Raw genomic sequence first — 24862 nt, forward strand, 5'->3', positions numbered from 1 at the left:
ATTAGATGCTAAATAAACCAGGCACAGTTCTTTGGGGTTTTTTTGTTTAAATGAATCTAAATGCAATATGATAATTTTTTACAGTTTTTGTTTAGTACTTCAAAATATTAAAATTAAAATTCACCAGAACAATTTTGCTTTCTAGTTCAGCAGCTATGTGTTTTTATATACCAGATTTTTTCAGAAAATTCTTTTTTAAATGCATTTCTTTTATTTAAACAAAACAAAACCCACAAAAGATATTCTAGATGAAAGGTTAGCTATGTTGTACAGCATTATCCAAGTTCTTCATCCTCTTCTGAAGGAAACCAGGATGGCATGCCTTGAGATCAAGGTTGCAAAACTGAACAAAGTTTTCTGAAGCTCTGTGCTTAAGCAGGAACAGCTGCAGTCTTGTACTGCTTCTTTTTTAATTAATCAAACCCACTTCCTGCACACTCTGCTTCCTGATGGTCTGGATCTGGAAAATATGAAAATAGGGATTTAATAGAGATTCATGTTTACTTACTTCTGCGTTTGGGTTTATAGAACAAATTAATATAACTACAGTGTGATTTTTCTCTTCTCCTCTATTTACCATCGTATTACTAATATTTTTATAATAAACTGAATCCTGATCCTTCAAAGCTTTATTTTCTGCAGCTTTACACATGCCAGCTGTCTCTTGGGCAGCAGTGGAGCCCTTTCGAGCAGGAGTTGTAGAGCTGTTCCTCTACTTCATAGCATATATTTTACTATGTTAACGCAGTCCTGTTCCTGTCACAGGAAGGTTCTCAACCAGTTCTTTGTTTTGATTAAAGATGATTGCTAGCCATTAAAGATGCTATTGATTTTCTTTTTCTTTTTGGCAAAAGCTAGGAATGCCAGCTTATATAGCTCACTTGTCATCACTGAACTGGAGGCTGGATCTTCCTTCATTACTGTGCTTTTCAATAGCATGACTCTCATCTCCATGGAGTTTACATTGTCAGGACTTAATCCACATTAGAACTTAATCCACATTAGAACAAAAAAGTTGTTTTGTAAAGGAGGGGGAAGTGTTCTTAGCTGCTTCTTCAAAAGAACATGAGTATCAGTAATTTTGATGCTTCGTGGCATACAAAAGAAAAAAGTTGAAATGTTAGCATTTAAAAGACACTTTCTTCCTCTTTGTGTTCTGTATTAAAGTACAGGCACCACATTAGACCACTGAAAAGTTAATGTAACATAAAGACATAGATCAGTCCTACCTCTAGTCTATGACTTTGCCATCTATTAATGATTTTATTAAAATTACTAAGTTTAGATGAGATACATAGATAATACTAAAAACTTCTTGTGGTTGAAATGCTTAACAATAACTTAAATCAACCTTTGCCTGCTGGTTTGCATTAGAGTTTGGACTTCTGATCTCTGCTGAATCATCCTGCTTATGCCCATCAGTGTGTTTTGGAGCAGATAGGTTGTGGGCATATGACAGTTTATTTGGGAGTGGGAAAACTGCTGAAGAAATAATTTGGATGTCAGTAAGGATGGAGGATGGCTGGAAAAACATAAAATAGCTGTAAGAAAAATGTTTAAAATAAATTGTATCTTGGATGGAGTGAAAATTTGCCTGAAAGGCAAGCTTGAAATGTAGAAATACCCCTGCTGGTGGTGATAGCAAAGGCTTAGGTGCAGGTAGCGCACAGTGTGCTCTTCAAAGAGATGGCTGTTTCCTTGTAAACAGCCAGGGTACTATTTTGCTTTCATTTCTGTTGGTAATGTTATGGAGACAATGTATACGGATTTTATTAGGTGTTCTCAGTTTTAATTCCTAGAAGTGCATGTGCATGTATGAATATCAGCTTTCTTTAAATTAAATTTCTGGTAGTCAGAATTGTACGGTAAAGATAAGCAACACAAATATACTTGAAAAACCTGAAAACAGAGATGGATAATTTATTCTTGTAGCCTAGATGATTTCCAGAGGTCCTTTCCACCCCTGATCATTTTATAACTATTTCTAGCTTTCAGAGACCGGAGCTGTGACTTTGGACCCTGTCACTAATGCAATGATATATGCATAACTTATGAATTTTGGCTATGAAATGTCCATATTACTTGATGCTTTATTAAATTTGAAGTCAGCCATATCGTATCAACTCTATACAATAAATCTCCAGAACCTGGGACAATGAAAGAAACTGTGATTTTCAATTTAAAATAGTGAGTGAACAGAAAGCTGTGAATGTGGAGGGGACACAGTTCCTCAAATGGGAACTCCCAGGAAGTAGTAAATCCTTTGATTGATGTGAAGGATTGAATTGTAGGCAATCGTGCTGTAGCCAGGCTTCCAAGAGCCAAGGCTCTGGAGCCACGCAGGAACCAAAATAGCAGCCAAAGGTCTGGAAGTCTAAGCCAAAAACTGATATATAAATCAAAGGTCAGGAGTGGTGCTTGGAGCCACAGCTGCTGGCTTATATTGGTGACCAAAGGCTGCCTTAAATAGAATTACTACTCCTAATCCAGTCATATAGGGTGACTGTACTTGTAGTCGCCATTACCCACCTAGAAGGGCTGCCTTGTCCAGCTACTGCTGGTAGAGATTGCTGGAGCACTTACTTTTGAGCCTATTAATTCTGGCAATGAGGTAGTGTCGTGATAATTGAGAAAATTAATTATTTTAGAGGGAGAGGTAGGAAAAGATTGAGAGAAACTTCATAATTCAGGCAGTAAATATGAGCCAAGATGTGAGGAATCCTGGACAACATTGAGAAATTTGATTGAAGCCTAGAAAATTCTCAAAAATTATGGGATGTTGAGCAATATTTATTGGGAGATTTATTTTTTTTTTTTAATTCAAGTAAACCCCTTGTGTCCACTTTTTCTGTTATACGCTTGACGAAGCGACATGCCGTCTCCAATTCCACAAAGCTGGGACTGTAGGGAAGGGTGTGCTTCCATCCCTAGAAACTGTGAGGGCTGTCACTGGGCTTGGGACAGTGGATTGTGAACTCCGATTTTAAAACGCTGTACTTAGGAAATGTGCCAGAGCACCACTGCTTTGTTCTTCTCAGGTCAAGGGAAGCATAAGATTATAGAGATCTAACATGGAAGAACCGCCTGGCCTGGAGAGGAGCATTTTAAGGAACACTTGACTCAGAGCAGCACTGGGGTATGTCCCACTCACGGTTGTGGCTGGGGGTCTGGGGGACTTGACCACTGTAAGGTCAAACAGGCTTCGTTTTGTACATGGATTGAAGTGGCGCCTGAATGGAAGTCAAAGTAGTTTAGCCAAAACCAATGTGTCTGCAGTTTTATTCTGAAGGTGGAGCCAGGAAAGGCGTGTAGCAATGTGTCATTTATTAATTTACAATTAATTGTAAATGAAATGCGGATCCAGTGGAGCATGTGGAATGCTAAGTGTGAAAGATCAAACTTAGCCATATGTTCAATATGATAACGTTTTAGGCTTTAGTTTGTGGCTGATTTTTGCGTCAAGTTGCTTTCTATTTATTCTTTGCTTTCGTTGCTTTGAAAAAAGTGTGGAAGACAAAACAAATTAAATAAGATGAGAGGAAATTCCAGGTGGTCAGGCTATATAGTAAATAAGTGTGGTGGTACAAAGTCTGTACAAGAACATACTGGCTTCCCATTATATTTTACTTTGAATAACAGTGAATCTACAGAGCTATATAAATTTAAATTAAAGGTGTTGATGAAAGATTCTGGTTGCATTTTATAGTAGGGACAGTTATCATAAACTCAGTACGATTTGTTGAAATGCTTTTTAAGGGCTACTTCATAAAGTACAGGAGTGTGTGTGTGTCAAGTAGAATCAGTATCACAGTGAAAAAATTGTGGGGATACCTATGTTGATTCTTGGGCTTATAGTATAAAAAAATCGCTGCTTTGCAAAAGGTAACTGAGGTAGAAAAAGTTTTGAATACGAGTAATACGTTTGCAAACAAATATATAAATTGTTGCTTATCTTGTCCCAAGTTACATTAAAAGCCCTATTCTAGAATATAGTGAAAATAATTTATGGGAATCTCTGTTTCCATACTAATATTTTTTAGGTATAAGAGAGGAAATATGCCTGATGATATTAATTTGCTGTTAACTAATATAGTACAACATCAGTAACTGGCAGTTAATCTATCAAACTCATGCCATGACATCTTACTTGTTGTTTTAATATGTTATAAGCATGAAATGTGTTTTTCAGGTATGTTTTACATTTGCACCAGGTAATGGAAAGTACAATATATTACGTGCTTGTGCCCCAGAGGAAACTTTTAAACAAAAATAATTGAATGCAATAAATCTTTCCCTGCCTTCCTTCTGGTATGCCTTCTGCGTTGTATCTTTGAGTTCATACTTATAGTAAGCCTTGTTGGTAGTGACAGGATAACAGTGCTGATGCAAGGGACCACTGCTCTTGCCCACCATATGTTTGTTTTACGTTAGGAGTTCAGTTTAATTTTCTCTCTTTTGTTATTCATTTCTTCAATAAGTGACTTCTTTTTTTCTGAGATTTAGAGTCTTGTTACAGATTGCTGTTACTATTGCTAGTAAGACTGTAGTTTTTCAAATAATTAGGAACATCCACAAGCTAATAAATCTGTCCCGAAATTTTCATTTGGTTGCATACATTGTATAGGTTTGTATTTAACTGTGTCTCTGCATGAATGATTTATCAGGTGTTTATTTTCAAAAGTTTTCATCGTACACAGTGGTGAGATGATTTGATGCACAGTAGGTTTAATAACTTAAATGCTCAGATTATTATTCCTGTTTGGTGTATGGTTTATTTACTCCCTTATCAGATGCTATTCTTAAAGACTTCCTTGTCCTGTGAATATGCAACTTGGTTTAGTTGATGCCTAGCAAGTATAATAATCTCATAAGTCACCTTTCATAGCATCTGGTATACCAGTTGGTTAGCTGCTTTACAAGTTATAGAGGTACATAATATACCATGTAGTGAATATAAGCTTAAATATAATAAATATTGCCCTCCTCTTTTTAAAAGTCAATGTACCATTTGATCATTTGGTGGCCACTGTTCTGTTGCGGGTTTTTTAAAGCGGCTTAAGTGTGCTTAGAAGTGATGATACGTTGGACTGAAAGTTTCTAAGAATATATAAACGGAAGAGTTTCAGAAAGAAGCGATGGTATGGATTATCAGTAATCCAGTAAAAATAAATGTAGCCGAGGCTTGTAGTCCTGGTTCATCCAGCTACTTTCCCCACCCAGGTGCGTGTTTAGCAGGAAGCCTTCTTGAGACATGATGAGAGAGGAGTTTCACTCGGAACTGGTAGGACAAGTCCAGTGTCATATAGTTTCAATGCCAGCAGCAGTCACACTTTTCTAAACTATTTCCTCTAAATGCCTTAAATCATAGCTTGAGACAATTACTGATCTCTCAATGCAAAGAATTCTGTATTGGACTATAATATAAGTAATAAAGAAACAGTTGTAGGTGAGTTTGTAACTTCCTCTGAGCTTTTTTATTTCATAGAACTACAGATATTATACAAATGCAATCATTCTGATAATATTATAGAATGGAAAACCTTAACATTGTTTCTCAGAGTATCACTGCTGAATTAAACCTGTTTCAGAATATTCTCCTTTGTAGAGGTCTATTTAAAAAAATATATCTTAAGTCCAGCTTAGCTTAGAATGCAAAATATTACCAGCAGACTAAAACATAGTAGCTGAAACCAATTGCAAACAGATGGGTTTTTCTTATTCTGATTGGCCATATGTTGCCATAGTAAAAAAAAAAAAAAGAAAAATCCTGTCAAAACATAACTCATCTAAAGGAAATGACCTTGATAGTTCTTGACTACTATATGGAATTTTTTAGAGCTAACATGCAGAATATATCAAATATTCTGTAAGAATGGTAGGTATTGGTCAAATAAGGGGTATAGTGTTTGTTTAGGTAGTTCAGAGGGAAAATACAGCTTTGGGCAGAAAAAAAAAACACCCCAAACCACAAAACCACCACCAAAACCTCTGCAACCTACACAGGTGTAAACAGAAAGTACAGAACTGGCGCAAGTTTAAGATGAATCATGCAAAGCCATTCTCCCGGGCATTGCTTCATGGAAATGAATAATAACTGTAAGTGTCTGAACAATGTAAATCACACTTGCACTTGGAAAACCTCTTAAAATACAAACGTGCTTTATTTCTAATGGACTGGGAAGTTTATGGCTTTAAAATGTTCAGGTTTATGTGACTTTCTTTAAGAATAGCTCATATTCACTTACTTTCTAGACCTTAAATTCCCATATATGCATCCCTCTGATTATTTATAATAGTTACAGCTAAAAAGTACTGTTGCTTTAGAGGGAATACATATATTAAACATTTATAATGGTATGCAGGCTTATGATGCTTCCCCATTCCATAAGTACTTGTATTGTTTGTTGTATCTTTTATCTGTAGGATGTATAGATCCATTAATAGAACTGGACTTGTCTGCTTTCTCTACCTAGATAGCAACCTCTTGAAAGCTCATTTTTTAATTGTCTAGACTACATGTAGCATATGATGGAGCTTCATCCTCTAGTGCCTTTGGGGAATTTGCAACTGAAAATAAGAATAAAACAGTGTTCGTAGTAACAATTTGATTAATTTCTACAATGCATGTATTTACAAATCTGTAATATACATACATGTACAAATCAGATGCTCAATGATCACATATTTAATATCCTGCATTATCTCTCTGTCATCTTTAAAGCTGGTACCTGGTGCTACAGACTTAATAATTGTGTTACACATTTTAAACTTGTCATAGGACAAAATCCATACCTTGGCAAATCCATTTAGCCTAGATTTTAAACACTCTTCACAACATTTGAAAACTGATTGTACCTTGGGGACTACCTCAATGGACTTTGTGTGGACTAATAACAGAACATGCAAAGTAAGTTGACAGTAAAACTTTCACTTGTGTGTTTGGCTGAGCTCATGTAAATATGATACTGATGAAGTGTGACTAAATCCCTAGTTAAAAACTTAAACTCCTTTTGTATGTAAGTTTAAGATTATTATGTAGTGTCATTATGCATGCAGAAAGTAATTGAATATTTTTCCCAGTGGAGGTTTGCATATAATATAAAGGGGGTTGTGTTTAGATGAAGTTATATTAAAAATACATTCAAGTAACACTGAATGTATTGTTGAAACTATCGACAAACTTCATAGTTCACTTTATCGTTTTGTTCTTAACTTGTCCTATTTTGCCTCCTTGGTATAACTCCTGATTTTCTGAAAGTACATGCAAATGTCTTAATTTCGCTTATGGCATTTTCAAGATTTCTTATTTCAGCAGCTTTGAAAATTCCAGTTTAAAGCTGGTTCTACAGGTTTAATTGAATAGTGTTTCCTTTTTCATATCAAAGCCTTCTGGTTTAGAGCTGGTTTAGAGCCTTCTGGTTAGACCTTGCAATTACTATACTTTCCTTACTCTCTTAAAAAAGAAAAAACTAAGAAAAAGTGATGCTACCAAATTATCTAGTTTGAGTAAAACTTTTGAAAATTACTTGTATTGGAATAAATAGTTTACGCCAAGTTATAGCCCATAGTAATTTAAAACAAATTTAAGCTAGCAGAATAAGGGAGTCCAGTAAATGCCATTGTTTCTGTAACTAGATTTTAAAAATTTGTCTTTCTAGTTTCCTGGACTGTATTGGTCTCTGCATGAATGATAAATCTCTGAGGAACATATTGAGACACTTCTAAAAGGGGAGTAAGACAAAATTCTAGTGGTATACTTATCTTTACAAAGAAAAGAGCCCTGTGATTTACCAGAATTGCATAAAACTTCTTTAGACATGTTTAGAATTTGCATGGCATGCCCTGTCTCTTGCTTTGACAAACTTTTTAGTCTGATGAATGAGCAAGTGATTGGAGTGGTTTGAAATAAAAGTATTATTTGCACAATGCACAGAAGCTAAAATTTAAGAGAGTCCATCAATCATAGACATCACCGAGGGATGTAACTAGGCAGACATTTGGCCTCTTAAGCAGAGAGAAGATCAAATATAATTAGGCCATCTTTGTCAAATGTTTGTCATCTTAAAAATCTTCACTGAAAGAGATTGCATAGGTGGCTTGGGTAGCCTGCTCACATGTGCTACCTCCAGAGCTAGAAGGGCTTCCTGTACGTAGCCTTAATCTTTGCTGCAAATTAAGCTCATTTCTTGTGTATCCAGCAGCGGAGGAAAAGAACAGTTTTTCAATGAAAGGGAATCAGATGCATGTTGAAAGGTTTGGGAGGAGTCAGCTTCTGTTACAATGTGAAGTTAAATTTAGTGCAAATGTTCAGAAGAAGAGTATCTAATAGCTGTTGAAAGGCAACTGAGAGCAGGCTTTGATTGTTATTAACATGTCTTCTCTGGAACTGTCGTAATGAGAAAGAATATTCAAAATAAGAAATTGCATCCAATACCAGATCCTAACCTGTGCCCCTCTGCCTGCGCTGCCGTGCCCCCATCCTGCCTGGCTGTGTGGCTGGTGCAGCCCAGCTGACCGAGCGGCACTGGAATGCCTTAGCTGGCTGCAGCAAGTGGTAGACCTCTCTGTAGGCTGGGGAGAGGAAAAAAACCAAACCTGAAAAGGACTTTTTTTTGCCTGTAATTATTGTTCAGGAAAAATCCAGTAGAGACCTGGTTGGAATCCAGGGATTTAGACAGAGCCCTTGAGCAAACCAAAAGGGAACTCGTCTCTTTGTGAACAAACGCATTTGTTATGAATACTATCAATAACTTCTTAGTCCAATAGTGTCTCAGTTGTATCTAATCTTAGTATTTGAACTTTAAAGAGAAGAGATAAAAATGATTGACTACTATGGATCCAAAAGGGATTTTATCTCTGCTGCTTTTTTTCCAAGGTGACTGTTGCAAACTTGATTACATTTTGATTACTTAGTAAGAAAAAAGGGGGTTCTAATGAGGAAAAAATATGAGCTCAACAATGAATGAGATGGTTTATGTATATGAAAGACTGTGTTACTTTTAATTGTTGAATCAAATTGTGAGACTCCTTGAAACGGGTTGTAACATGTGCCTTGTGCATAAATGGGTTTCAAAAGCAATTAAAAATACTCATGGAAGAAAACTCTGCAACAAGAATGGATTGAATTATTTCAAGACTTTAAAACAAGATGTTAATAAAGAAAAAACATCCTACCAGCTCTGGAAATCCATAAACTGGAACCTGGGCTATGGGTCATTATAATTCTCCTAATTTTTTTTCTTTTCCTGGGCACTTCTGGCCACTCTCTGAAGAATGGTCTTGTGGATTCAGATGGATGATTAGCCTGGCCCAGAACAGCTTTATTCAGGTTGGTAGAGACCTTGGGAGATCAGTAGCCCAGCTGCCTGCTCAAAACAGGATTTAATTCAGACCAGGTTGCTTGGGACTTGTCCAGTCTCACCGACTTTGAAGGAAAGGTGATTCCCTACCTCTCTTGGTCCCTGCTGTACTGCTCAGTTGTCCTCTCTGAATTTTTTTGTTGTTGGTTGAGTTTCCTTATATCCAGTCAGAGCATCCAGTTTTAATTGATGAATACAGTTTCTTGTCCCACGTGTCAATGAGGAGCTTGGTTCCATCTTCTTGGTAACCTTCTTGTAGGTATTGGCAAGCTCCTGTTGTGCCCACCCTTTAAGCTTTCTCTTCTCCAGGCTAAACAAGCAAGTTCCTAGCTGCTGCCCTTCCTCCCGTTCCAGCAGCCTGCCCTTCTTGGTGACCCCCTGCTGAACTCACTCCAGTTTATCGGAGTCTGTCTATACTGGGGGGTCCAGAACTGTACACCTCGATTTTGTGGTTGCCTGTTACCTCAGTTCTGATGGAGTCTGAATCCAGTAGTGTTGGACACAGCTACAGATGGGCAAGGGGATTAAACTGCTGGGTAGATTCACCTGAATGGCATTTTGTGTATACCTGAGTCTTTGCAGTCTTGTCATCTTAAAGCACTTCACATAGGCTCACATGCATGTATACGCTCAAACAGATCTATCCATGCTGTCTAAAATGTAGTCGGTTATAAGGACTCTCAGAATTTGGCCACTTTTGATGAAAAATTTCCAGCCAATTTCTAATCTCTCAAATACAACTTAAATGTAAAGGTTCTATGTAGAGGGAAGAAAATAAAACCATCAGAGTTAAGCAATAAATAAATAAATGCTCTATGGACTGTGAGAAGTTGTTAGTATTCCAATGCAGTCTGTAATCTTTTAAAAAAAATATTCTCTACCAGATATTCCAATTAAATTACCAGCTTTTATGTGTGGTAGTCAGCATAGAGTGGATATTAATTTGTCTCTTCTGTTTGAGGAAAGAATGTAGTTACTATATTGACTTCATAGTAAGGTCTTTCTAAAATATTAATATCTGGAATGAATATTATTATCATAGGGACACAGTGCTTACTGTTCATTGAAATGTAACTTTTATATTCAGTAATCCTGCAGCTGATTGTTTAAATAAATAAAATCAATAGAAGTTTGATAGCTTTAGTAAAGTATAAGGCTTTCTATACATTGTGACAGAAAAGCAAAACTGGCTTTATTATGGAAGTTACTTTTTTATACTTTTCCCTGTGTCGTGAATTTAATTTTTATTGTTCTGAAATTAAAATGAAATTTAAAAAAAAAACATTAAATACATCAGACCTTTGAAGAGAGGGGATTTTCCACAACTTTGATTTCAATCATGCTGTACATTATAAAACACCTCAGTTATTCAACCTGGTTTGCAACTGGAGAATTCTCAGTAGTTTGGGATTGCTACTTTAGATTGATTCCTGTAAATTGTACTGCAAAATGCAGAGAATAAACTTGATAGTTATCAATAAAATGTATATTTAATTTTTGTTAAATATATGCAGATCTTAATTTGTGCTCTAGCATAAAATGGATGCAACAGGAACAGTTAGGAAAATCCTTGTCTCATGTTACAGTATTTTGCAGGGTTGGTCAGCTTTTTTCCTGCAGGTGTACAGTATTTAGTTACTCAGTGTCAGAGTTAATTCTCATGCATAGTTTTTCTCTTCTAAATACCTTTAAATACTTTCCTCTCAGACGACGCTCGTCTTTTGGGTGTAGCGTATTGGATACATTTAGTAGGAAGAGTTTAGTGAAACCACTTTGTAAAAAAATAGTATAATATTTGCAGTAATAATTAAAGGGACTTGTCACCTGCTGATATTTAAGGAACAAGTGTAGGGTCTGTTTGCCAGGTGAAATCATGCAGAATGTACCAGGAGAAGACTTAACTGGGTTTTCAGAATGATACAGGAGAAATGTGCCAGAGGATTACCATAGTATTAATAAAGTTACTTTCCTCCTTATCCCCGCAGATATAACCATGGTGGGAAGGGACTTTGCTTTTCCTTGATAATTGCCAGGTATTTAACTAAGCAAACAGCATATGAAAATGTGGATTTCTCTCATATAACACATCTTACACTCATGGATAATAGGAATAAAGCTGTTCTGGGCTGGTAGCAGGGGAATACTCGCCACCCCACCCAAAGTGGCCAAAATGCCTTAGGACCAGACCTTGCAGGGGTGCAGGTACCTCAAATTTCTTAAAAGACTTACTGTTACAAACTATAGGCTTTTTGCTTTAATTTGTTCCATGGACTGTGTGCATTCACAGTGTACCGACGCAATGAAAATAATAGTAGCGTGGTGCTATTATTATAGATTATGCGGAGAGTAAGGAGGAGGGGGATTTCTAGCCTCCCGTGTGTCTTGTGCACACATATTTCAAAACAATCTTTAGATGTGTTTCATCATCTATATTCCCTTATTGTACTTAGCCTGGGGTCACTGTAATATTTCTTAGTTTTAATGCCTCCAGATTTATTAAAGGGTTGCTGATAAATTCTTTTAATTCAATGTGACTTATTGATTCAAGTATTTGAAAGATCTTTAATATCCTTTTTGTAGGTTTGATTCCATAAGTGTTGTAAAAAGGCAGAAATTGGTCGTTGTTGGTAACAAGATCTCTGGGCCTTAGAACTGTGTGTCATTCATTTAAAAAGGATTAGGAGAGGCATGAGCTCACAGACCAGGAGACAGTACAGAACAAAACCACAAATATAATTATGGATAGTACACACAATAGGTGGTTTAAGCATGTCTGTTGTAACAACAGGAATTGGGTAATCATGTATACTATGCTGGGAGAGGGCAGTTATCTTGTAAAAGAGCCCCTTGATCCAAATGCAGAGGAAAGGTAGTGATCAAATAATTCCTGAATTACGAATGTTTACTTTCATCAGTTTATTTGATTAGGTTCACAATGGAAGAATGATGTGCTAAAATGAAAAAGCGTTTTTTGCAAGAAGGAAAAACTTGCTGCTACTGGATAGTCAGTTAATTCTTATCCAAACTACAACTGTGCATCTCTCCTTCACAAACTGAGTCACTGCTGAATTGCACTAAAGCCAGTAAAAGGATGAAGGAATTGTATATATATCTATACGTACACAAAAGCAAAACTTGTCTAGGCACACAGCATTCAGACTTAAATTTAGCATTTAGATAAAAATGGTGAGCCATTTACTTCATTAAGTGACCATGCAGGAAATGCGAGTAGCTGATACAACCAAAACAACATGGACTTGGCAGTTAAAGCAGTGGGAACTTGGGCTTTTTCCTAGTTGTTTTTCTTTCTTTCTTTCTTTCTTTTTTCTTGTTTTGTTTTGGTTTGGTTTTGGTTTTCCCTCCAGTTCTATCATTTCCCCCATGTTTTTCCATCAAAAAGATGTTGGGATTGTTATTGTTCTGCTGGATAACTCATTTGGTCTTATATTTAGATACATCCCCAGAGAGACATGGGAAATCTGACGGCTATCCATCTTCTAATGAGTGGTCCAGGTAGGGCTACATATAATGTGAGTGTACTTTACACTTTTTGACTGCGTTTGAATGTCACATGCACTAATACTCAGCTTATCTGGAAAAATGGGCATTAGCAGCTGTAGCAGGTCGCTCATCAGAAGAAGTTCCATGAGAAGAAATAGGAAGAAATTACCAAAAAATAGGAGGAGTTGTACAGTCAATCTGCAGTCTTGTTGTGTTATTTTTTTGGGTGTCAGAATATCGGTGCGAAAGAATGCTCAGATACGATCTGTCAGCGTGCGGGCAGGATTAAAAACATGAAACTTGCTTATGGACAAAAAAGCTTTATTGCTCTTGCAGTACACTTTGGTATATTTGTGGCCTCCTCAGTCATGAATAAGAAGGGTCAAGACACTTTTTATCACTCTTTGGGTGCACAGAATTGCATTACAGGATGGTATTGTGCCCAACTATGATTACAACCAGACGTGCATTTTTTTGCTATCAAGAATTTGCAATAAAACCAGCATGAGTTCATGTGAGTTTTTGTGGCATTCTTCCAGAATGGTTTCCCAGTGAACACCATGCCAGATACTTAAAGCAATAAGGATATCTGCCTGATAAGTTATTTTTCTCTCTGGAATCTAATGTTCAGATCCTTCTTTCAGCCGGAGTGCTCTCCAATTGCATTCCAAATTTAGCTAATGATCTTGCAATACTTTAGACAGAAAGTGGAAGTGAACACATGAAGTGCCAAAAGAAACTATGAAAGAAGTCTAGATGTAGCTCAGTAATAATTCACAGCTGATGACATTACCAGAGGTGATGAGTTTCACACACATAGACATTTGGAGATGTATTATTTCATCAAATGGAAAGCTGCAAAATCAATAGGAACAGCTATGGGATGGAGTGCCAGGAGCAGACATGGCATCCTCGTTGAATTTAATAAGCAAACGTTGCCTGATGGTTTTGTTGTTAGAGCATCGCGTTCTCCAACCCATCTCAGCATTAATGTGCATTAACTCAGCTGCTGAGAACTCCGCATGGTCTAGTGTCCTAGTGTCATTCGTGTGTTTGGGAATACTGAGCGTGGCTATGGGAGAGTGGGAGGGGGACTTCTTACAGGGTCATGTCATGATAGGACAAGGGGAAAGGACAAGGAAACAAGGATGAAAGAGGGGCGATTCAGATCAGACATTAAGGAGAAATTCTGTACCATGAGGGTGGCGAGGCGCCGGGCCCGGCCGCTCAGCGCGGCGGTGGGTGCCCAACCCTGGCAGGGCTCAGGGCCGGGTGGACGGGGCTGGGAGCCACCCGGGCTGGCGGGAGGTGGCCCTGTCCCCGCGGGGGGGACACTGGATGACCTTTAAGGTCCCTTCTGACCCAAACCATTCTACAATTCTATGAATATAGAACACAGATCTCATTTCATTTCTGTCAAAGCTTTGCTAAGATACTGATAACAAATGACTTCTGATTATTGTAAACACATGCTATATTGGTTCATGTTGATTGACAAGCAAATCTTTGACAGCAGAAATCCAGGCCATGTCGATCACTGGCTGTCAGCTGACAGTCGCTCTTCTTTTTGTGATGATTAAATTATAATGCCATTAGGGGTTCACTACATTTTGTAAGACAGTAGCATTGACAGGAGAGCTAAGAAGCTGCAGTGGAGCTCGTGGCTCTGACGCCAGGAGGAGCAGACAGCACTAGTGACTGGAGGAGCCACTACTCCAGCCTGGCAGCCGGGATGCCCAGACTAGTAAATATTAAGCAGTCCCTGCTCATTTTCTGGGATCTCCACGGGATGCTTATCTTTCACGCACTGATACCACCTGTCACATTATTTGATGTCTGGGCACATTTTCTATGCTAATTTTCAAACACATGCTACTATTACAAAATATTTTTTCAGAAGAGCATATGCTTTGTTTCCAGTTTATCTGTTGCTTTGATTTAATATTGATGTCTGTTTATTTTCTTTGATTTTTATATCTTCTTGAAGCAGTGTGCGACAAGTCATACAAGACATGACCTATTTAATTTTTTGGTTGTTAATACCTTTGGGCTGCGTTGTTTTAGGGCTTCTTTTTTTTTAATAGGTGAATGTGTGTGTACACAAACATAAATGTATATATACATACATACGTGCATAAGGATACGTATGGGTGTGTGTATATATAAATTCCATTATATAAGAATTTAGGCCATTCAGAATTGACCATTCAAAGCTGTAGATCCGTTACAGAAAGTTTCTAGTTTAACCTGCAGCTTTCAGTGCCTTTCTTGGTAATTGCTTTATTTATTTTAAAGATTACAGATATATTAGGAATATTTCACACAACGCTGAAAGATGAGTGAGAGGTTGTTCATTTAATTTCTATGACTATGTGTCTTAAGACTTATATATGTCATTTCAGCTACGTGGCTGGGTTGATCTCTGGATGTTAATAAATATTTAGAAATAACACGCCCAGGGAAAAGTATCAGGAAGTGGTAGGCAGCTGTAATAGATCTTTACAAGGACTACTGCTGCCTCATTCCAGGGCAAACGACTGTCATCTCAAGAAGCTATTTCTATAGACTGTGGTGACAAGTAAAGCATAAGAAGTTGCGACAAGTACGTTTGTGATGGCTCTAGAAATATTTTGAGTGTTTTATTAATGAAAAGTTAAATAGATTAAAAGCTTGTAGAAATGATAAGAATAACAAGTAGCTAACGCCTTTCTTTTTGAACGTTTATAGGTTTGGAGCATGGCATGTTTACCTGGGGTTTCTTTCTTTACCATTTTTTTGTTAATAGCTTGCTCTGAAGAAACAGAATGCTAATTTTATGTTACTTTGTTTGTCATTGCACATACAGAACAGCAATAAATTCTTATATCTTCTTCTATTTACTCCTGGTTTCTGTTGGGGAAGACCAAAAGGAAGCACAGAATATTACGGCATCCTCTAAAACGCCTCCCATACAAGCAGCTGTGCAAATGAAGTCAGAGGTAGCGCTTAATGAGTTAACACAGCTGATACAGAAGTTTTATGTCTCTTGTTAATGCATTTTTATAATATGGCTTTTAACACGCATTTTAATATTCTCTTTTATGCTGGTATGGATATTCACAACATCTTTTAAAAATGGAAGGGTAGAGTGAGATTAGCTGTTGTAGCAGCCAATATCCACTAGAGTTCTTTGTGAAAACTTTCAGTGGTTTTCAGCGAGAGTTTAGCTTCAGTACAGCAGAATGTGTATCAATAATACTTTTCTGTCCTTGGGAGCCTGCAACATTTAAGTTTTGCAGCCTGAGACGCCCAAAGCATTATTAAGACCCTGTATACAGACAATAAATTGAGACTAATGAGGGACATATGTGATTCTTCTCCTGTTGGCACAGAGCAGTCCAGCTGCAGACAAGCGTGTATCTTGCGTGCTTGGAGTCTCTGCTGGCTGCCCCCCTGTTCCCCCCGTGTTCTGAATGTGAATTGGTTTTGTTCAGCGTAAAAATGAAAGTTTATTCATCCTGCACAGTTCCCTTAGCAAAGTGATAATAAAGCTTCTGAATGAGTTAAATTGCTTATGACAGTATGTACGCATAAGGACATTGGAAGTTTTAAAATACCCACGTTAACTTTAAAAATGTTAAATAAGGACCAGTTTGAAATATTCTTTCTGCAAGCGTCAAATGTTGCATGAAAAATTCTTTCTGCAAGTGTCAAATGTTGCATGTCCAATTGACTTGTATTTCATACCTTTCAAATCTTTCGTACTTTTCTCTCCTCCTAGTCTATTATGAATTGCTCAAGTGGGTGGACCAGCCTTTTGAATTTCTCACCAGTTTTATCTTCAGTAATGCCAGACAATAAAACTCGTAGAGGTTTGTGGATTATGGCCTAGACGAGATCGTTTTAACAGAAAATAGTATATAACTTCAGACACAAGCACTGGCCTTGGGGTGTTGCTGAAGAAACAAGCAATCTTCCTTCAGCTGCAGGTGGCAGCAGAACACTAGTGTTATCTTTACCCGGCCCCAGTGTCTAAATGGACTGCTATGAGGCTATTAATATAAAAGTTGATAATGCTGTTGATTTATTTTTTATATGCAGCTTGAATTCTTTTTTTGCAAATAAGGCTAACTGTTCTTTTCAGTATTACAGAGCTGACAAAAGTCTAAAATTTTATGGTCTGACAAAGTTCTAAAATTTTTATCCTGGTGCCTGCAGATACACATTTATGCGCTGAATTGTAAGTCAAGGTGATATGTTGTGTATATAGCCAGAACAGGGAATGTTAAGCATTAGCAAGATTAGCACTGTAACTTTAAATATAAGCAGGTAATTTGCCAGCTATATTTCTACAGAATCCTGCCAAATTTTGTAAAGTTTTGTAAGATTTTGATGAAATATTTGTAAGTGGCACCACAATACAAAATATAACCTACTCGTGAGTATTTTCAGTTATCCCTTAGCTTTTGTGTCATGCAAGTGAAATAAGGACAAGCAGCAGAAAGATGTGGTTAGAAAGTATGGGGTGTGTGTGTGAATTCTCCTTTGGGAAATACAAATAGAGGCTATTTGCAGAGCACATTGTCTAGGTGAATTGTTCAGAAAATGTTGCTACTGGCTTGTTGTCTAGCTGTGTGTGCCTATTCCTCATAGCAAGAGCAAGTATCAGACACACTGGAATGCTCACACTGTTTCTAGTGCTTTTTGCCTTATGTTCTCTGATGAGTAGGTTTGCATTTCAGTGTCTTAAAATCAACATTGCGTGACCCGGGCGTGTGAATTATTGTAAAGGACAAAACCTCCCAGGTATGGAGAACAGGCCGCTCTTTGGGGACCAGGAACCAGGAGGATCCTAAAACTAAATTTCAGAAGGACTGAAGGCTGTTTGATCTAGCATGTCCTGAGAAGGCTAAAGGCTGGTACCAAAGTTTGAAACCCCTGTATAGATGAGAAAGCTGCCGTGCTGTTGGGCTGCTATGGGACAGACATCTCTCTGTAGGCTTTCAATGATCGGAGCTCTTTCCCTTTTTCATGCAGCTTTTTAATTTCTGAAAATTGTTCAGCTTTGGTAAAGACAAGCTGTGGTTGGTGTGACGTACTTCTGGGGCACGGTGAAGAACTGGCTCCTAGAGAATGTCCTTTGGTCTCAGTAGGATTCCACCAAGCCTATCAAAATGGTAACTACCTCCAGTATAGTAAATATCTGTATCTGTCAGGTTTCTTTGTGTATATTTGTGAAGCAAGTGAAAAAAAACTTAAATCTGCAATGTGAAAATCTTATGCGTTGTAATTGTCTGTTACTAGTCTGGGTAAATATGAATGAATGGGTGATAAAACCAGGAGTTAACCTATAGAGATACTCTTGTTCCATGTTAAGTCACCTTAGTAAGTAGGTATGATGTAGTAGACTGCTATAACTTCTAACTGCTCTGTGTTTAAACAAGAGTATTTTTCTCCAGAGCTGTCAACCTGGCACATTTGACTACAACTAAATCCCCTTTCTGAAGAATGTGTGAATAATTTGTACGATCAGAGCTAGGAGAGAAAAAATTAAGTCTCTCTGGCAAAACATATAGGCATCTTCTGTGTATGGTCTCTGAGAGTAGTTTTACCTTATTTTGCTTTGGAGTCATTACTGGAAACAATAATACTGTGTCTACCATTTGTCAGAGTAGTTTCTTCTAGAAATCTGAAATACTATAGAAATATTTACAAAATAAATACAAATTACTTGTTGATGTGTACTGTGGATAGATTGGCAATGTTGTGACATGATTGTGACCATGAATCAAACCTTTTCATGACTATCTGTAAAGGAACTTCTCCTTAATACTGTAGTTCTTCCGGGGGGGCGAAGTGCCATTGAGGACAATGGAGCTGTAAGTCAGAACACGGGCTGTGTTTGCTCTCTCCACTTTTTCTTGTTCTTTGCAGTCATCATTCACAGCAGGGGGAAGTTCAAAGCAAACTTTGAATATATTCTTTAGAACAAGCGAGCAATTCGCAGCTTTCATGGACTGCTTCAGATGTTCGTTTTCATCTGCCTTAGTCATACAGCACCCTGCTCTGTCATTGTCAGCACCGCATTGAACAGAAATAATAACTTGGCTTTATAATACCTTGAGCACTGGAAGGGCTTTTTCATGTATGATAAAGGTTTCACATAGAATTTAGTTATATCAATGGGCTAAAGTAATGATACATAATATTGAAGAGCTTCCGATTTTAGGTTACACCCAGTGCCACAAAAGTTACTGTGTTTTTGAAGATGCCTATATTTGATCACTAGTTATACTAAACTTTTCACAGGTTTTATGAACAGCAAGTTGCTAATAACAAAGACTTTGGTTAAGCACACCAGAACAACAGACAAAAGCACAGAACAGATCAACAGTCAGATGCAGATCATTGAAAAGGTACTACTGAAATAACCTTTTCAAATTAAGTTTTCAATGGTGTCGTAGCAAGAAACTGCAAAACCCAAACTCTTATTCCCCAAGTAAACATTAACTGAAGAATAATGTTTCAGCAGGTGTGCTTATATTGCTATTCAAACTGAAAACCACTCAACACTGCACAATGCTCAGCCCTTTGAACAGGCCGTGAAAACAGTTTCTTTCCCAGATTTCTGTTGGAATATGTTCTTGGGAGGAAGGTAAAATGGGCACATTAACCCATGGAGCTAAACTTGCCTGCTTTAATCTTTTCTTTAATTTTCATTTAAATATGATGTTGTGGCTATTCCAAATCTTTTTACTGCTTTTACAAATAAACAGATTGGATATGCGTTCACCTCTAATCTAAAACATTTTAAAGTTTCTGAGTTTGTGCTTTTCTTTCTAGCCATTTCTGTTTTCTTTCCTTTTTTCTTTTCTTTTGTGGGGGAGCAGGGTTTTAACTATTGCACAGTGGTGTCAGCTATAGCAGACTTGCTTATATACCTAGGTGATTATTGTCTGGCCATCAAACTAGTAATAAAATTCCTGTTTAATGTACAAAACTTTATTTTTAAGACAGAAGAATATTTTTGCAAGGAAGTATTTCTTTTTGACCCTAATTAGGAGTGGTTCTTAGGATCAAAGCCAAATTGCCTTTGAGACATAGTTTGCATATTCCCTAGGCTGTTTTACTTAAAAGCTTATATCTGAAGCCAACTCTTCTGGCTTTAGAGTGCAAGGTTCCCACACGTCATTTAGGAGGACTTCTCTGGTTAAGGGACAAATACTGGTGGCAAGCGCAGAGGCATCCGCATCCCTGCCTTTCTGCGGACAGTGCAGCTGCACCTTACTAAGCGAACAAAAAATCAACTGTGAGATCTTCTGAGATGGAGGAAGCCCGAGGCCTAAGAAAAAAAAAGAATAAAGCATGTGTGCTTGTTTAGGAAGAACAGTGAATTCTTAAGGAATTAAGCATAGTAATAACAACTATCACAAATATTTATAAATCTTGACAAGAAAGGATGCTCCCCCTGGTTTGTATGGTAGCACCAACAGTGAGGATCTCCAGCGAGGTTACCTCTCCAGGGTTGCTTTCTCTCATTTTTTCCACACTTCTCTATAGGAGACCACTTGTTTTGCTCCTGATGTCATTGGGTCAGCAGAAGGTTCTGCCACCAGCAGAACTGAATTTACCTACATGAGCCAGTTATTTTTATTCCCCTAGCACATCCTCTGATAACAAGGGCTTCTCCCTCTCTGGCTGTTTGTCCCAGCTTCCTCCCATGGTCATTTTCACAGTCCCACTCCAGCGCTTACTTCAGCTTCATCCTGCTGTCCCTGAGGTAGATTTGTGGTGTGGGGGACTTGAGGGACACGTCCCAGCTTGCAGAGGCGAGCACGTGCTGCAGTTGCAGTGTTCCTAAAGGGCGAGAGGCAGTCTGAAGCCTACAGGCATTAGTGCTTCTTCTTGCATCAGTGAAGACTCAGCACAAATGTTTGAAATCCATTTCTTTCAATCCGTATATAGGTCAATATCGGCCTTGATTTCTCCCTCTTTGTTTTCTTTCAGGTTTTGTTGGGTTTGAGTTTGGTTTTTTTCTTCTTTTTCTTTTTCCCAGACTGTAACTTTCTGTTAAATTCAGCTTCTCAGTCCCGGTCATGACTTGTTGTTTGAGTTGGCTGCAGGTTCAGTTTTGTCTTTTTTTGTTCTGCTCAGGGTTTAATTATGAAATGAAAATTTCAGTTCACCAAAACAGCTTCCACCGGTTTATTGGAGACTTGAGTTTTATTAATGCCAAGCAGCTGTTGATGTTTGCACTGGGCACTGCTGGGTGTGGAGCCATCCTGCAAATTCTAACCTGTTTGTGAGTGCTGAGTAGAGACTCGTTCGCATTCAGAGGGGGATGGAGCTTGGACTAGGGTGTGATGGAGCATGGGTCTCTGACAAGGCAAAAGGCAAACATCAACCTTCAAAAGCTTGCACAAATAAATTTATATTTTAATTAAATTACATAGGTTCCATTCCCCTTCTCACCTCCTGATTTGCTTGCTGCAAAATTACTAGTTGCTAAATCTTTGAGTTCTAAACAAAACGTAGTATTGTCTTTACAAATGCTTTACGGCTTCTGTAATGTCAGGACTATCCTCTTTTGTTCCTCAAATACTTTGGAGGTCAAGTAATTCCAAAAGGATGAGTATTTAGTTTCATCATAACAAGAACTCCCTCGCTTTCTCTTTTAATTTCTGTAAATGTCTAAAGGTATTGAGATGACTCTGGTTTTTCTCACAATAATGATTTATTTTTGATTTGATTTTATAACGTTTTTTTGAAGTGGGACAGAAAAACATTTTCTTAAGTATCAGACACAGAAACTATAAACTTAACCTTTCAGATCAGTGTTTTCAGTGAAAAATCTAACAATTTTTCCTAGTAGAAGCTCAGACAAGTCTATAAACCTTTTATAACTTAATGAATGTTTCACACCAGATGCTGATTCCCTAGGTAAGCAAATCTGTAGTCAGCGAGACACAATCTTTTCTCGTGATTTAAGTTTGCTGAAATCAGATTGAGACTTTCCAGACTTGAGAGTGGTCACATTTTTCATAGCTTAACTGTAAATCATCTTTCACTTAGAAGATTTAGAGACAGACTGAGGAGCTAAATCTTTTGGTTTGCCTTCCTAACTAGTTGAAGCCATTAGATGAGCCTCATTATGGCGTTTCCTAAAGGATTAGAGAACACAGTTTGGTAATGTTCAAAGTAGGACAAATACCATTACAGGTATAACAACTTTACCCTTCTAATGATTTACATGTAGAATTAGGTTTGGTTACAATACACTTGGAAATTGCATGGATTGACAGGGTTGATAATCAAAACCTTTCAGCTATGAAATTAATAGTAATAAATGATGCTGCCAATAATCGGTTGTAAAATTTTGAAATTGTGAAATGAAGTACTTTTATTCTGATACCAGTCAACAGCCAAAAAGTGCAGTTCTTAGTGTCAACGCTGGACCGTGCAAGGCTGCACTGGTGAGTAGAGCTGTAGGTGTCGATGAGCCTGCTACATACAAAGGCTTTAGAGAAAATGGCCTTTACTTCATATTTGTTTTATGACAATTGGCTGCTTAAATATTTGCTGTATGTGATATACATTGAAGAGTAGGACCTTTCAGTATGAAATAGGAATTCAACCGCTGTTAAATTGTGATAATAATAGGAATAACAAGTTATTGGCAGTTCTGGATGTGTAATTTTTTTTCTGGGTTGAATGCGTTTCATTCTTTTTGAAATATTAGTATTAAAGCCATGTTACTTAGGCATCTTTATTGCTTCTTCAGGTTTGGGGTTTTTGTTTTAGTTGTCATTTAAATGGTGCAGTAATCCCCAGTGACAATGCTGTTTATTTGTATGTATTTTGATTATCTCTGCTTTTAATGCTCCTATTTATAGTAGTATTCAATCAAAGCTCTTGGTTAAAGAAATGCAAAGTAAACGTCTCAGATTTTTTTTTTTTTACAAAGTAGACGGAAGTTTGTAACAGAGCTGTAGATGTTATATTAACCCTAAAACAGAACCAAGAGTAAACATTTTTTCCCCTTCTCAGATTTTTCCTTTTGAAAGCAGAGAGAACTTCACGAAAATATAATTGTTCTTTTTTTTGTCATATAAAACAAAGCTGAAAATAAGGTGTAATGCGACACTGCTCACTTGACCTTCTTTAAACATAATGCTTTGTAAGTTAAATCCGTAAGTGAGAAATATACCACTCTGTCATATTACATTAGAATTGCTTTATGCTTTTTTTTTTTTTTGTACAGACACGAAGATAAAGCAATGACCACATACTGCTGGTGTTATCTCAACACAGAAAAGGGGCGTTAGTGAGTGAGCCTTGTCAGTCTGATATCTTCCTTGAGAGAACATTTTATTTCTACTTCTTTTAGATAACAATTTAAACTAAAAGGACAGGTCTTGTTATCTCGTAACTTTCTACCTAGATATATTGTTTGAAACAAGAATGCTGCTTTATGTGTCCTGTGTAGTGAGATCTGGCTGCAATAAGCTCCAAACTCAACAGCCTAAGGAAAAGACTGGGAATATGATTTAGTGTTCCAATTAGAAGTTCTTTTGCTGGAAAATAGCAACTAAAAGTTAATTCTCCAATGCATGCTTGTGGATTTCCCCCTCTGTAAAATGGTAGTGTAATTTATTTGAAAGCTGCTTTTGTTTTATTTTTGATAGTATAGAGAAGCTCTTAGTATTATGAGCTTTGTCTGATTAAGTGCGCAAAATGACAAACAAGGTTGTCCTGTATTCATCTTCTTCCTTCTTTAAGGCAGATAATCACCTTTAGAAGCCTGGATCCTATTCAGCTACTCTGTCAGTCAGCAATACCAAGACCCTAGTAAGCCGCATTTATCAAACTAAACACTTGATCTGTATCGGCACATCAGCTGGTGGCAAGGCCTAAGACACAAGATGAAAGTTGCAATTAGGATTTAGGAGGACATTTTATTATCTGAGATTTGAAATAGGTTTTCTTAGTTAATCCAAACATCTTTCCACTCAGATATGTTGACAGAGCCCTTCTGTACATGTACTTACTTCAGCTTAAGTGGGAACTGCAATGGATGTTGCCAAGATTTAATACCTCTAAAAGGAGAATACTTGTCAAGGGCAGGACACCGCGGGGGGGTTAGCACGCTGCCTGCACCCCATTTGTTCCGGCTTGCTTCACGTGGCATTCGGAAGCCAAATAGCAAGTGATGGGGCCAAATTTTACCGTCCGGCTAGCTTTTCCTGAGAAATAAAAACTGTTTCTTAATAAAGGGCAATTAGTAGCTTAAGCAAGATTAGCATATGCCCCAGCAGCTTTTGTAAGTCTGTAGCACATGCAAGTCTGTAGGCTGGCTATGAATTCTGCGTGCACAGTGCTCAGATGTCACGGAGACAATGGTTTTCCCAAAGCGTAAAGGGCAGAATAAAGCGCTTCATTTCCTCATGCTCCCTGAAAGTGCCTCCTTACTTTAATAACAAGATATTCTTTTCCCTATTGCCCTTTGTAGCCCTAGCTTAGGTCTTTTTCCTTGGTGTGTAAGAGCGGTTGGTGTCTGTAGCCAGCGACGTTCAGTCAGTGGTGGATCAATCAGGGTGGTTCCCAGGGAGCATCCTTGTGCCGTGCCAGCCTCGCTGGGCTATCATCGTTGTCCCCAGCTTCTGGGTGGTACATATTTTGATTTGCCATTGTCCTAAAAGATGGAGACTATGCCTATACAGAAGGAACTCTGTGAAGATTTTATCTTCAGTTGGATTTATCAGTGTACAGCTCACCAGGCTGTGTTTGCCATGTCTTCAGTGCAGCTCACCAGACTGTATCTACTGTATCTTTGGTGCTGTCATGTCTCCGGTGTTATCTGCAAGTCTCTTTTTACTCCACCCTATTTGAAATGGTGAAAAGGGAATATACACGGATCTCCAAGTTTCATCGTCAATATGCAAATTTAAGCAAGTGAATTGAAATACTGGCTATTTAAATTTTCATGGCAGTCTCTATAAGTGGTAGATAGCTGAAAAGATACT

At 37.7% G+C, this 24862-nt stretch overlaps 1 protein-coding gene across 3 annotated transcripts in view; it reads right to left on the minus strand.

Moving 5' to 3' along the window:
- The window catches only part of TBX4 (T-box transcription factor 4), an 85311-nt gene continuing 60449 nt past the window's right edge, over positions 1–24862 (minus strand). For all 3 annotated transcript variants that reach the window (XM_080383400.1, XM_080383399.1, XM_080383401.1), the window contains one exon: positions 1–24862. This exon is cut by the window's right edge and continues 26529 nt beyond it. The gene's annotated coding sequence lies outside the window, so the exon portion shown is untranslated.

The sequence above is a fragment of the Falco punctatus genome (assembly GCF_963210335.1).
Source record: "Falco punctatus genome assembly, chromosome: 1".
In the NCBI taxonomy this organism is placed as follows: domain Eukaryota; kingdom Metazoa; phylum Chordata; class Aves; order Falconiformes; family Falconidae; genus Falco; species Falco punctatus.